Source organism: Argiope bruennichi, chromosome 4 (genome assembly GCF_947563725.1).
Source record: "Argiope bruennichi chromosome 4, qqArgBrue1.1, whole genome shotgun sequence".
Lineage (NCBI taxonomy): Eukaryota > Metazoa > Arthropoda > Arachnida > Araneae > Araneidae > Argiope > Argiope bruennichi.
The window spans coordinates 18,892,674-18,909,210 of record NC_079154.1 but is presented as its reverse complement, the minus strand read 5'-3'; positions in this window follow the sequence as shown (position 1 = coordinate 18,909,210).

The window sequence follows — 16,537 nt, the reverse complement described above, 5'->3', positions numbered from 1 at the left end:
CTTATATAATCCTTTGTGAAAAGTATTTTAGACGCAAAATGTTGACTATTTTCCTCAAAATATTTATTAAAATTGGCGGTAAAAAAATTCTAACTGAAAGCCAATAATAATGGATGAAACCAAGTTTAATCTACAGAAATAACAATGATTAAACTTAATATTTGATGCTCTTATTTCAAAGGGTCAAACAAATACATTTTAAAAGCATATTTTGATCTTTAATGAATATAAATTAGCATGATACATAGATATATTTCAAACAAAAATATAATTCTGTCCTTTAAAAAAATGTTTATTTTATGATAATGCAGTTATAACTACTTATAAGTACATTAATTATAGATTTTTTTATCGGAAAATGAAGTGAGATTTTGCATTAGAGAAAGATTTAATTAATAGAAGCACTATGTGCCTATTCAATGAAATAATTCAGCATTCTCGTATGAGAAAACAGATTCATTGATATAAGAAAAATTGTTCCTGTTTGATGGAATATTTTCATATAATTGGAATGCGGAATCTAGTTAGAAATGACTTATCTCATATAACCTTATTGTAATAAAACTGTAATTTAATCTAAAATAAGCGAATCTGGCATTATTTTGTCACAACGTATAAAATATCCGCTCTTTAGTAAAATGAATAATTCTAGTTTCAGATTGCCATCTTCGATTTTATTTTTATTAACGCGCAAATAGAATCCCTTGTTTCATGGCATCTGGAAAATGGAATTTCATTACGTTCTTATCAAAATATTGCTACGATTTACCATTAAATCAGTTGCCGTTATTAATTTAAGTAATGAAAAATTGATAAATAAAATTGTTAATTTCGCCTCCAAAAACACAAAGAAGAGCGATGCAAAGTTCTAGTATGGGATTGGTTTACTCTTCTTGAAAATACTGTGGGGTCGAGTTACCTCCATTCAATGACCGGGCAGACTTCTTGTAGAAGGATTGCTTCTATAGGAAGTCCTTCCTTCCAATGGGGCTTCTATCTTAGATATAGAAGAAAAATTGAAATGATAGCATTTTCTGACATTGTTATTTTGAATAATGCAATAATAAAATTATAAAATAATATAATTTTATTAATAATGATTTAAAAAAATTATTTACTTTCATTATCAATTATGCTACCAAAAGAAAAAAAAGAAGAGAGATCCAAAATGTCTGGTATGGTGGTTGATTCCCACTTCTTATAAAAGGTTGTGGGGTCGAGTTACTTCTATTTCTATAACAGGGCAAATTTTATAAGAGCGGGATTATAACAAGGCCGATGGTGGCCATTAGAATTCAAACGTAGTTCCCTCTTTTTTGTAATCCAGAAAACAACCTTTCTGATTATCTTAGAATGCTTAAGTAGACCGATAGATTTATTCCAATGGGTTTATATTATTGTTCTCAAATGTAAAATTTTTAAAAATAAAATATGAATATAATAATTAAAGCTTAATTCTTTAAAAATAATTTTCTTCTATGTTTCATTTATTTGTATGAAATAAATTGCGTTGAAAAATTTCTATTGTAGAATGAAACAATATTATAAGATTTGAAATTATTTAATGTTTAAAATATTTTAATGTAATTTTTAAAGATGGTTTGAAAATACCGAATCGTATTATTTCATAAATGTTATTATTATTTCAAACAAAATTATTATTTCTTTTTAACCTCATACTTTCTAAGCTATGGACTGCCTTTCTGCCCAAAGTGTTTATTCTTTTCTTTTTTTAAAGCTTTTATGTGTGTTAATTATATATCCATTTAATTATTTTTTTGAAAAGTGAGCGTAGAAAATAATGATTTCTTCCTTATAATTCCTGAATAATCATATTACTAATGCATCCTGAAATATATTTTCCATGCTGCTGTGTACTTTAAACTTATTACAGTACTTTATATTTTGTTCCATACATTATGGAAGTCTTTCAACATCTATTCTAAAAGATATTCAAAATGAGGGAAAATATGACTTTTTAAGAATGAAAATTGATGAAAGACATCCAATCGCAAAGTCTCTTAGTCGTTTGGAAAATCCTCGGGACATTTCTAGCCTAATATTTGAATCAGAAGCGCATTTATCAATGAAAGACGCTTTCAGCAAGTTTTACATAATAGAATAATAATTTAGTGCAAAAAGATCACAATTCACTTCTTAATGAAGCGAAACTTTGTCTAAAAGCTCGTAACTTCGAAATGAATTTAAATTTGTTCGTTTAAAGTGGAAATAATGTTTCGGAATTTTTAAGCTTTCTTCGTCATCTGTGTTTTTCCCATAATGAAATGTTGTTCTTCCCCCTCATTTATTCAGATTATTCATAAATGGTTAAAGACTATAAATATATAAAAAATACTTTTGCTTATGTACTAAAGCCATCGCTTACTTCAAAAACCCATTTTAATCAAAAATAACAAATTTCGGTTTAAGTTTTAATTAAAAGTTAATTTTTTTGTTTTCTCCACGTCTTTTTTTATTTTATATGCAAAATAATTTGACATGAAGTTAAAGACATTTTAATACAAATTACGAATTGAAAATGGAACTGTAATCAATAATATAAAAAAACTTTTTTTATTGTATATTAGCTGGTACTTGGTGAGTTTCTAGAATTTTTTGCTTTTATTTTTATTGCAAAAATTTTTGAACCCAAAGAAATCTAATACATGGGGTACACAGCTTTACAATACAGCTTTTTCCTGTTATTAACTGTTTTAAAATCAGAATAAACAGGTGAACTTATTTTAGTTTCTGGGATTGATGGATTTTTCCTCTACATGTACTGGGATTGAATGCTGCTATAAAAGATTCGTCATATCTATGGCAGGTCTCCGAAGGTATGTGTGATATTTTTAATCGAGCAGAGTCAGATGGCAGGACTGCATTTAAGATCTACGTGCTTGTGGTTCCGAGTGTTTTATTCACCACAGATGCATAGCTGACTCCTGGAGGTGGAGTGCGAGGCTCTGGCTTCGATATGAGAAATATCTTTCTTTACCTTCTCAGCAATCACTTCCTTTTTAGATTTTCAAGCGGAACAAGAACGGGAAAAGGAAGTATGAGAATCATAGCAATTTGTGCATTTCTCTGGTTTAGTACACGCAGAGCTGTCATGACCAGCTTCATTACAGCGGGCGCAAATAAGAGTTCCATGGCAGGAAGCTTGTGGATGCCCAAAACGCTGGCATTTAAAACATAGCAGAAGATTTGGAAAATAGGTTCTAACTGTCAATTTCATGTACCTCGCTTTAATTGACTCTGATATTTTAGAAGAATGAAAAGTAAGAATTAAATGCTTAGTATCAACTAGTTCACCATTTTTTTCTGATTTTGATACGATGCACATGAGTTATGCTAATCGCCTGGAAATCTTTACAAATTTACTCCACCGGAACATGGAAAAGTTCTCCACACGAAATCATACTCTTAGAGGAGTTGAGAGATGCGTGTGGAGTAACAGAAACATGTAGAGTGCTTAGAGAATTCAATTTAATGATTTGTTGGGCTTGCTTACGAGATGCAACCTCAATACGCAGGTCTTATGAGCGTAGTTTTCAAATAGATTTCGTGTTACCAAGATTAGAAGATATAGCCTTTTCAACTAAAAACGGAGAAATATATGAAAAGTCTAATTTATAGTAGAAACACGTTTCCAAATATTAAAAAAATGTAACAAAGGATTTACTAGATTCGTCTTTTTCGTTGTGGTTCCCACTGCAGGGAGAACGGTTTTTACGGCCATATAATACTTATGGAGATTCAGGCTCGATGGCACCGCCCACTACGAAGCCCAACAAGGGATGGCAGCCACCGGCTCTAGACATTTCCACCTCTATGCTTACCATGGTGCTATCTGGAACCTATACGCTGAGAGTCACCCCAACGACAGTGACCACCCTTAACGCCAAGCCCAATTAGTGACCCTTTCGCTTAATCCCCTAAAGCAGCTCAGTCAAGTGTCTGAGATACCGGCTGATTGATACACCGAGGTCCACAGTGCACCACCCGTCTACGCTTGGCCAACATGTGGGGTTTTGGGCTGTCCATGAGAAGCAAGAAGCAAACAGAGTGGCGCCAGTATCTCATGGAGAGCTCCCTCGCTTGCCGCCGAGAGATTTAAAAACCAAGCAGAGAGCAGAAGGCGTACGGAAGAGTAAGCATAAAGGGAGTAAAGATCCCTGGGAACCTAGGGATTGGGACGCCCGTTCTCACCTAAAGTAGTTGAGCCCCTGAGGGGATCGTTTGTATTGATAGTTTGTTAATAATCAAATATGTAATAAAATCCTAAAACTTTTCATTAAATATTATTTTTGTCTTAGTAATAATGCACCGAGTTAGAAATATAATTATCTATATTTATAATAAAGATGAATTTATGTGTATAATTTGTGCGTAATTTGGCGCTCTACAGCCAAATCGTTTGACCTACATTTACCAAATTTGGCACACGTATACATTAGAGATTGGGAATGTGCACCTCGGAGAGATTGTTTTGAATTTTATTTAGAACCATAATAAATTTTTAAAAATAAGCAAAATTTTGGCGCTTTTTCCCGATAACATACAAAAATATTATCTCACAAAAATAACTTTTACATCTAGAAAAAATTTAATGAATTATCTTTTCAATGATATCGATGTTTTTAGGTATAAGTTAAAATTTCTATTTTTAATGATTTTTTATAAAAATTTAACAATATTTTTAAATTATTTATTTCAAACAAAATAAAAATACAACTTTACCTGCGACAGCACATAAGAAGTTAATGGGGAAAAAATTAGCTTTTATTGGCGCGTTGCCGCCACATTGACAAAAACTCAAAATGAAGGATTAAGTTAACGCTTACTACAAACTAAACCTAGGAAAGTGTAATTTACAACACGTGTTTTTATGAAATGAAATAAGTATGAAGTGAGATATTTTCTATAAAAAAGTGAGAAATAGTTTCATATGATGTTTTAAAATAGCGATATTATTAATTCAATAATTCAGTTTTATTTAAGGCATAACTGGATTGGCATATACAGAATATCCTCTTTAATCAAATCCCTACAGTTAATTTCTAAAACTTTATTATCTAATATAAATTTTATCTAAATCAAATAAATAATATTATTTTATACAGTTTGAATCAATAAATGCTCTGAGAAATAATAAATTTTTAATTTTTAATCAGATCCTCGGTTTAGTGGGTCATGTTTAATAAAATATTCTTGAGAAACTAATAATTTAAATTTTAAAAAAAGTTCAATCCTTTTGCTATTAAAACTGATTGAGTTATGAAACTTTGAATGACTATTATATTTCCTTAAAAACGCGCGATTTTAAACCTCTCCACATCGAACATCATGAAGAAAATAGTTAATCAGCGCTTGAACTTTCGCCGAGACTGATTGTCTAAAATAAAGAAATTGTTAATTGTCCTAAAATAATGATATTCAAAGCTTTCTGATTTGTTCAAACGGTTGAAAAATTAAATTTTCAAGATAATTTCATTGAATATGAATTATAGAAAAAAAGGACTGCATGAAATTTATACCACATAATTGTTTTTAGAAATACATTTATTGATTGAAATAAAATAAAATAGTATTTAAATTTTCTTGGAAATAAAACTTAATTTTATGATAGAGAAATTATCGCTGAACAATTCTTTAAAATATTGCGTAAATTATAAAATAGACACTGTGTGATACATGTAAGATTACAGTGCTAAAGGTTTCAATTTTTTGAAGTCATTTAAAAAAAAAATACGCTTCATTTCAGTAAAAAAGTTTTCATATTAATTGAAGTTTTATCGCTTGCATTAAAAATTCAATTTTAAATCTCACGGAAGCTGACCGGAAATTAGATAGATATATAGTACAATATGCTAAATAACGGGTACTATAATAATTTGAATTATGTGATTATTGAAATATAAAACTTAAAAATATTTTGCTGATGATTCTATTAAGAAGCCAAGGTACATAAACATTTAATTGAAAAATCTAGAGAGTATTTCTGCTGGTCAACCAGCTGGTCGCTAGAGGTGACTACTTTGAAATAATATTTATGCATTTACATTGGTTGTTTGCTTACGCAATATTTCCTGCATTGAAACATTTTACTGTTTAAGCGCTATATATATATATATATATATATAATGATACTGTACTATTCGAGAACAAAAAAAGTTGTAGCATTAAGGCTTTAGGGAGAATCTTTCATCCAATTTTAATATAGGAGTTGAATTAAATTGATATATTGATTGCAACTTGAAATTTTTTTAGTGACTTACACCATTGTAGTTTGAAATTGCCGAATTAAGGGGCTTTTTGCATTTTTTTTCGGTCTTTTTTTCTCATTTTCTTAACGCAAAATTTCACTGCCTCGAAAGCTTTCCTTAATAATGTAGCAAGGCAACTAAATTTATTTAATCAATAAAAATGCAAATTCAGTTCATTCAGAAGTTTCCATTAAGTATTTTCGAACCTTTAAGCAATCGGTTTTTTTTTAATACAAAATCCTTTTATGCATTCATTCCATATAACCTAATGAAAATGAAGTAATCAGGCTTCATAAAATACATTAAATAGAAGAAAGAATCAAGCCTATTTTAAAGATTTAAAGGATTTCTTGTAATTAATGTAATATTACAATAAAAATAGCGTATCATTACAATTTTGTAATTTATAATCTTTTAATTTGCAATTTTTTATAATTTGTAATTAAGGAGCAATTTAAAGATAAGTAAATTATAACACATGTCAAAATTCATTGAGAAATGGTTCCATTTTGAAACGACTGTTTGGCAATTTTCTAGATGTTTTTAAATATTTAAATGAATTAGTATGTAATGAATGAATGACTCTATGGTCTCTCCAACGGCTGAACTTCTCGCTTTAGCTGCCGACTCACTACTTCTCACAACTGGCTACTACAAACAAGATTCCACATTAGACAAAAGAATTCAGCACACAGCAGTTCAACATTCACTCCACGCAACGTTGTCACTCCGCTGTTTTTTCGCTATCCTCTCGAAGACTCGCTACTTGTCGACAATTCCACCTACAATTTACGACGACGACTCTCGATGACACACAGCTTGAGAGTGCCGGTCTTTTATAGTCCCGGGAGGCGGGCCTAGAAGCTTCTACACCAATCAGGCGTATCTCGGTTCCTAATGGACGGCTCGACAAAATTCTCGAAGTTTCGAGTATTATCTATTTTGTCGACAAAGTCGCCAAATTCGTCACCAAGTCGCCAAATGGATGCCAAGTTTGTCGCCAAGCTCTGGTATCACTGGCTCGGCATACGATAGCCTCCAATACAGATGACTATAAAACGGTCTTCCTTATGTTAATACTTTTCTTGCTGGAAAGCAAAATGACACGTTTGTAACATTATTTAGTCTCCCTTAAATCTATGGACCAGCTGTGTTCAAAAATCGTCTGTTAAAGCGGAAGAATATAAATAGTCTCAACAATTCGGAAAAAAATTTATGATCCAATAAACATAAAAAATAAATTTTTTCATGTTCATTGAATCTTAATTTACTAAATGGCCATTATATAAAAAATAAATCTTAAAAATTTCCGAGTAAATATTACAGAAAGTATTAGAAATACCTTTTAAGTGGAATTAAAATATAGTTTCAAAGAGCAATTGGTATATAAATTTGGCATGTGTAATACTATAAAATGTTTATTTTTTCATAAAAATATAAGATTTGTTTTACTGCAAGTAAAACGAGTTTTCTCAACGGAGAAAAGGAATTTGAAATAACGATCTAAAAATATGTAAGAAAATGACAAAGTAGACTAACTATTCTTTAAAATAAAGGTTTTTGTTGGTGCCTCATAATTTATATATATTTTAAATGGGCTCGTTACTATAAGATGAAGGCAAAGCAAAAAGTTACATGAGGCTATTTTAGGCTGATAGAAATAACTATTCATTTTTCAGAATGTTCAACCATGAAATGAATGGCTGTATTTTATTGAGAAAAGTTTCGAATTTCTCCTACAGAACAGAACGCCGTCTCATACCCCCGTATCCGTGACCATTCTGGTCACTGAACGGTTTGGTAGGCATGTTACGGGAATTTTATTTAATTAACAAAATATTTACAGTAGGAAAACGAAACAAAAATAACTATTTACAAAATTTACAATTATATAAAAAATTATATTATGATGAGACCGTTTACATAATTTTTCAACTTAGAATTATAATTTGTAGTAATTAACTTAGAAATATAATGCATATTGAGAGATAAAATTTGTAAAAATATACATATAATCTGTGTTCACATTTTTTATGTTATAGTAGATCAAGATGCAGTTTAAAAAAAATCAGATGGAAAATGATTTGAGAAATGGAAATGTAGACAATCTCTGTTTGATTGAAATGTGTGACAGGAGACTGCAGTGCTTGTTTTTCCCCTTAGTCTTTTTTGGTATGAGACTTGATGTTGAGTGCTATGGAGGCGAGAATAGGTCTCTATTTCCACTTATAAATTTAATTATACTGTATATTTTTTGCCTGGAAAGGAAGTTGCCGGCGACTCTTTTCAGCCATTCCTGTTCATGGCTTGGTGATGGTTTTTTCATATGCCAGGAGATTGTAAGGATGCATTCCGTAGCATAATGAAGTGCGGTGCCTATCCCACCACAACTGCACTGGTCACTCTCAGACAGGTTGAACCTTTTGAGGTAGGCAGGAAAAGGGCCGTGTTCTGAGAAGAAAATAATTTCCTCTCTGTTCCAGTTAGTGGGATTAAGGTTGACTGAGGGTAGGATATTAAAAATTTTTCTGCCTGTGACACCATTGCTCCAATATCCTTGCCATTCCTCAAGCATGTCTTTCCGGAGGAGGGCTTTTATATGTGGTTTTGGTATCTTTGTTTGCATATAAAATTGCCCATTTTGCGTTGCGTCCTTTGCCAGTTGATCTGCTTTTTCGTCAGGAGTACTATTGATCAAATCTTAGTTTACATTTTCCGTTTATCAATTTAAAGTCAGATAAATAGATGGATTTTCCCACGTAATGTTTTATTACTGTTCAGATCAAAACTTTTCATTTTCTTACGGGATCAATTTAGTAAAAATTGTAATTATGAGTAGGATCTACTTATTATTTATACAAAAACTATTTTGCAGTGTTGTTTGATTCAACGAACAGCAACAAAATGGATATTGTTCCTCAAATGAAAAAAGGATACCCTAAAAGTGATATGCTTTGTGTTTCGGAGTAAACATAATTTTATTCAATGATGTCAAGAACAGGGACTTAAAAACCCAGTTTTTTCCTTTTAAAATACTTGTAAGATTTCTTTCTTTCAGACTGAACTCACGGTCACATTTTCCAAAACATTTTTTGTCTTTCACATATTGGTGACTGGGATAGAGTGAAATAAATAAATCAAAATAGGGGATATTTTTTTTCTTTTCATAGGGACATTTGAAGTGCTTCAACTAAAAATTGTGGTTGTTATTGCCTTTTCGAAACCTTTGGTTTCTCAATCATTCAGATCAAAATTGCTATTAAAATAAATAGCACGTTTCGATTTGTAAAACTTACAAAAAGACAAAAAAAAAAAAGAATTTTGATGACGTTTCATTCAATTTCTCTACATTCTGAAGTTAAAAATATGGAATTCACATTTGGAAAAAAAAAACATAAAAAGAAGGCAATTTTATGCTAACCATAATCTTAGAAAGAAATTAATTTTTGAAAATTTCAGAATAAAAGTTACAGGAAAGTCATTGAAATGAAAATATCACGATGTAAATTTAGATAGAAATTCTTTTTCAGTAAGAATAAATATTTTATGCTCTCATAACCTTTTTTCTTCAATATGATACGCCAAAATTGTTTTAAAATTTAGTAAATGCAAGTATAATTGCACAAAAAGTTTATTTATTTTATCTTATGTATTTTTCTGTGTCTAACTTTTTTTCAATTTTCCTTAAAACGATATTGATATCGTTAGCTACTTTGAATAATTTTTTCTATTAAATAAGTTGAAACTGTTAATGTTAAATTAAAATCATCAATAGGAAGAACAGATTTCTATTTTCAGTTTATAATATAGTATAATTCAAAAAATGCAGGAAATCTTCATTTCTGGCTGAAAATTCTTTCGTTAGACAAGGGAAGGGTATGAGATGGGATACTGAGTTCGGAATGAGATTAAGTATAAAGGTTGTGTATATTTACTATGTTCCTTCGGTAAAATAACAAAACGTGTGTCAGCCAATTCCAAAATATAGCATTCAAATTTTTGTTATGCATTATATACGAACTGCTTGTTTACGTGTTCAAACCGACGGCGAAATTATCAACTGAATTCGTAAATGTAAGAATGGGTCCGGAGGAGTCCGTACGCAGTCTTTTAATTCTTTCATTTTTTTTTCAAAATTATTCATATTAAATCAACAATTTATAATTATCTCTAATATAATATGTTACTCATTTTTACTATTTTTTTTACATGATACTTTATTTTTGGGACAAAAGCTCGAAAAAAAATTAAAAGAAATTTCAAAAAAATTTTCCTGTTTTTTCTGGTTTTGTCTATTTGTTAGAACAATATTAAATTTTTTGAAACTGTTTGAACACTAACTAAAATCCTTGGTGTCAATGAATTTTGTACAAAGTTTGTCTGAATCCACGAATTTGAAAAAAGTTCCATTAAATATTCTATCTTCCGAACTCAATTCACTTTTGTGTTATCATCTTTACAGCTAGGCGAAGATACAAATATAACTCAAAAAGTTTGTTTTTCAGACTGAGGGAGGCCTGGAATCTAGTGCACATAACAAGAATAATGGATAAATTATTTCATAGCCCTGTATTAATTCTAATCTATATGTTAAAATACACTTCTCAAAAACCCGATTGCGACATAATCCATGTGTACAAAATGTATTTTGAAGACTGATCTTAAATTATTGTAAAGTTTTTTAAATGCCTCAGATTTAAGTTTAAATATCATATTTTTGATTAGTTTATTATACCATACACACTTCGCATTTTTCAAACGCAATATCAATGAAGAAATTCTACAAACTATAAATAACAGAGACGCTCGTCATTTTTGTATGTATTTATTACATACTAACAATACAATGAATGCGTTAAAAACGTACATGAAGTTATTTTATAAATTTTCAAAACTTTTAATATATTTTTTTAATTTTAAACATTTTTAATATAAATTTTTACAATTAAATATTTTACAACATAATTATTTTTATATATATTATAGAAAATTATAAAAACATTAAATTATATACATATCACAAAAACGCTTAGAAATAATAATCACAGATATGCTTATAAATATCACAGATATGCTTATTATCACAGGTATGCTTATTATCACAGAAACGCTTATTATCACAGAAGCGCTTATTATCACAGAAATGGTAATTATCACAGAAACGCTTATTATCACAGAAACGCTTATTATCACAGAAACGCTTATTATCACAGAAACGCTTATTATCACAGAAACGCTTATTATCACAGAAATGTTTATTATCACAGATACGCTTATTATCACAGAAACGCTTATTATCACAGAAATGTTTATTATCACAGATACGCTTATTATCACAGATACGCTTATTATCAAAGAAACGGTTATTATCACAGAAATGCTTATTATCACAGTTATGCTTATAAACAACACACAAGAACAAATAAATATCACAGTCAAAAAATATCACAGATATACTTATAAATATCACAGTCAAGAAATATCACAGATATGCTTATAAATATCACAGTCAAAAAAATATCACAGACAAAGAAATATCACAGTCAAAAATATCACAGATACGCTTATAAATATCACAGACAAAGAAATATCACAGTCAAAAATATCACAGATAAAAAGAAAAGAAAAAAAATTTGAAAAATTTTAAAAAATTTAGAAAAATATTTTGTTTTTTGTTTTTTTTAAGCTTTTGGGCTGACCACATCGCTCTGGTAACAAGTTAGGATTGCGTCTGATTTGTTTTGTACTGTTGTTGATAAATGTTTTCGGTTTATTTTTCATGGACTTTTTTTTTTTTCATTTATTTTTGATTCATGACAGATGAGAAGTGGATCCTGACTCGATGACATTTTAAATTTAGATGATTGTACCTTTTCCCACGCTGTTTTCTTTGCCTTTTCCTATTGCTTCATGGATTTTTTTTTTTCCTTTTTAACATTTTGTCCTTTTTGTTTTGATTTTCCATCGTTTTTAAATTTCTTTGTTGGTTTCTTCATTTTTAAAATTTGGAGTCTTCTTCTTTAAAGATTCAATAATGAAGAATTTTGATTTCCATGAGACAATTCTTTGATTTTAGATTCATTCCCAGTAGATTTTTTTCTTCTTTTTTTATTGCTTTCAAGTTGGTTTTTTTAATCTTTAATTTTTGTCGAAAGATTCGGCGAATTTTGTAAGTTCTCTGTCCATGAGCTTCTCAATGGGGATTGATCTGTAGTCTATTGTAGAATCTGCTCCAACTGTAGCTGAAAATTTTCCATTTGCTTTTTTATCATCTGCTAGAATGGTTGTTGATGAATCTTCTGAACTTTTGCTTTGAGATTTTGTAGAATAATTATCATTTTTGCTGTCATTTTCCAGAAGAATATCCAAATATTTGATGGTTGGCCAAAAGTAAATGATGTCCCAATACGAAAAAAATGTTATTCTAACTGTAAACCAGAGAAACGTGATCAGCATAAGTATTTCCAGTCATTTTGCATCCATTTTAGTCCATTAATTCCAATGTATTACGGCAGATGAGATTTTATTTAGAGATGTAAGATTAGGTTGTGCCTTGATCAAATGTATTTTTGCATTCTGATTAGTTTTCTATTTTTCAGGAGAAACAATACATTTTCAACAATGTCCGTCTTTCAACACTACACAATTTGTTATAGTTTGCTGTCAACAACAATAATAACAAAAATTATATTGTAGAAGATGGCATTGTTCCCAAAATTTTAAGTGATTTCGGTATCTCTGTTAGTGAATATCGCATTGTTCTTTATTTTCTTTATTACTTTAAGTATAAACCTAGAAAGTTTTCTAACTGTTAAAAAAATTCGACCCCAAGATTTCGACGAATTTCTAGGTTTGAGATCTGTCAGAGTCAGAAAAACATTTTTTTGCTATTATGTCTATGGTTTAAGTTGTTTTTGTGTACCATAAGCCATAAACGTTTTGAGGGTAGTGATGAAATTTAGTATTTTAATTTTAACATTACTTATATACATTTCCATAAAAAGTTGGAAAAATTTGTAGAAGGCATGGCAAACACTCATTTTTGACTACGTGTCCTTTGTCAAGAAAAACACAATATCTCAAAAACATTAAGGTACATAGCTAACAATTAATCTATACTGATAATAAAGACGAATGTGTGTGTATGTTGATGCTCTAAAAATCAGGCCATTTGACCTTCAGCCACCAAATTTCGAATATATATGCACATTTTCTGGATTATACCTATGGTTTATTCTCTTTTTGAATACAATAAGGATAACCATTATATTTAATTTCAGTTTTAACACATGCGATAGATTTGGTATTCAGCACATTAGACATTTGACAGATTGAATCGCATTCAACACAATAAATTCTGAAAAGACGGTTTTATGGTCGTTTATAGATGTTATGATGTTATAGAATCTGAGGTCCTGCGGTTTTCTTTAGGAGTGGGACATTGTGAGAACATATGTGGAGGGGTCATTCTTTGGAAAGAGGAGTGAAAGTCGTTTGTTTTATTTTCGAAAGGCCATAATGGCTTTATGTTGACTTATACTGAAATTGTCCTTTGCTTCAAATAGTATTTCTTTAAAATAGCTTGTTTAATCGAAATGCTGAGTGTTTGAGTAGTTCAAAGTAAATTTTTACGCTCACTTGTGATTAAACATTGATTGAAGCATTAGAAACTCAGAAAATATACAAATGGCAAACTGTTATTCATACGTAGTTAAACATAGTTCTTTAATCGACATTTTTCTTCTCTTATTTCAACTATTTTTATCATAAGAATGTAGACATTTTACTTTAATCTCTTTGAAAAAAATTTTTTCTTTGCACTAATTGAATTGAGGCAATTAAAAAAGATCAAAACAGTCTAAGTTTCAAAGTATATATAAAAATATATAGTTATATCTCTCCTGTCTTCAGATTTAAATTTGTTTGATAAAAAGAAACTGCCTGATTTTTGAGCATACATGCATATACGTGTATGTGCGTGTGTGCTCATCTTTAAATGTGACTATTTTTTAAACTTCCTTAATGAACTGAAGAAAATAATGTCATTTAAACTCATAAAAATATCGTTTTAAAATTACATTTCGTTTTCTTCAAATTATCTCATTTAACTATTCAGAATTTTGACTGGTTGAAATCCTCTATCGTATTAGAATAAGTCTAATCTAAATTGTGTTTACTTCTGTAGAATTTATAACTTAAGTTCATTTTAATTACATTATTTTTTACATTACTTCTTTATTTCTAACAAGTAAATAGACATGTATAACAGCTTGTTGATTAGCTTTGTTAGGATAGGCCTAAAAATGCTTTCTTTTTTAAAAATAATTTTGGAATTTCACAGTCCATGCCTTTGAATAATTTTTATTGCAACATGTTAGAAAAAAACTGATAAACATGTTTGTTTCAATTTTTTTTCTTCCTCGTTCGTGTTATAAATGTCAACAGATTTCTATTTTACGCTTGTTGTGCGATCCCAATGTTACTTCAAATTGATTCTTTAAAAGCAACATTAAACATGTGAAATATTTCTAAGCTAAAGAATAACAATCTCTTTTTTCTGCTTATTTTAAATAAAACTACTTACCTAATAGAAATTTGCAAACATATGTTTATAAATTCCGTTTCACTACTCTAAAGTCTAGTTTATGCATTTAAAATGTTTTGGAAATATTTGATGTCTTTCTCAAAATGTTTACCAGCTCTTTTACTAAATTATTTTACTCGGTGAAAAATTTCTAAGTACATTGCTGTTTGTACTTAACTTGAAGACTGACCTTGGAATAGTAAAAGATAATGCTAAAACCCTTGATTAAATTTTTATCCTTCGAAAGAACTTGAAAGTACTTCATTAGCTTGTTAATTTCATTACTTCCCTGATTCTCTTAAGTGGAAGTTTGTTTTCCGATTCTCACCCGAGAAACAGAGCGACAGAATTATATTTGATTCTATGGTTCTTTTATAATTAAATGTTTGGATTAGTTGTGACTTAGAACAAGAGCGGTTAAAGGTTAAAGAAACAATGATCTTCCTCTCAAACCTCTAAGAATCAGTTATTAAAATGAAACGTATAAAGAATGAACGTGACTTAAATTGGTTTAGTTTTCCTTTTTAATCCTTTGACTAAGATATTTATTCTTTTTTCCTGTGTATTATACTATGTAAACAAAGAGAATGTATTGCAGTTGTTCAAAAATTTGTCTTAACGATTTTGATGAATTCATATTTTCACTAAATTAAAAAAAAAAAAAAATGTTTTCGAAATTATTTTTTCTTGTCTATGAACGCGAAAACTCAGAAATACAACAAGCTGTATGGATGATTTTGGAATGTTGTCTTTCTGTCAAATTCGGAGGGAAAGTGGTCTGTGGAGGAAAGTTTGCTTGTTTCTCTGTCCATATACATATGAATATGATTATTCAATAAAAAAGCAAACTAGAGGGTTGAAATTTATCATATAGTTTTGTCTATAGGATAGACAGACATTCAGTATGTTTACACATAGAAAGATTTAATGACAAACTAAATGCATATTCACAATTTTAAAGTGAAGTATACAAATCCATCTAGCTTTCTGAATCTTCTGAGAGACTGTGTTCACAAACACACCAATGGAACAGATTGACAGACAATCTCTTTGAATTTTTCTCGTTAATTTAATACAAACCTAGAATGTATATATATAAAACACTAACTTATGTAGCACAGAAATCGCTCTTATTACTTACTAGCCGCCTTTGGGGACCAGCCGGTTCGCCAATCTTAATGCACGTTAAAATTTTAATAATTAAATATTTTATGGAACTCCCATTTTAATTGCTTCTTATTAAAATATTTTAAAACTTCAAATTTTGATAGTCACATAATTCATTCATAATATTATAAAGGCCTTCAGCCATAACGTAATATGTATCTCTCTCATTTTCTGTTAGCACCCGTAGAATTTATGCTTTAAATTAAAGTGGAAAGAATTTATCTTCAATTAAAATAATAATATTTTTTACTGAAACAAAGCATTTTTTTATAATCTGATTACTTTAAATAGAGTCACTCAGCGTTTAAACTTTATAGGCACTAAAGAATATCTTTTTAAATTTATGTAATATCTCAAGAGTTGGTCAACAAAATTTTCTTAGATTCATTATAAGCAGATCGATTCATTAACAATGTTTAAATTTAAATGCATCAAACACTAAGAAAATAAAACGAATCGTTTAAAATAAACGGTTGAAAACAGGTTTTAAAAAAACTACTTAAAAAACGATGTACTT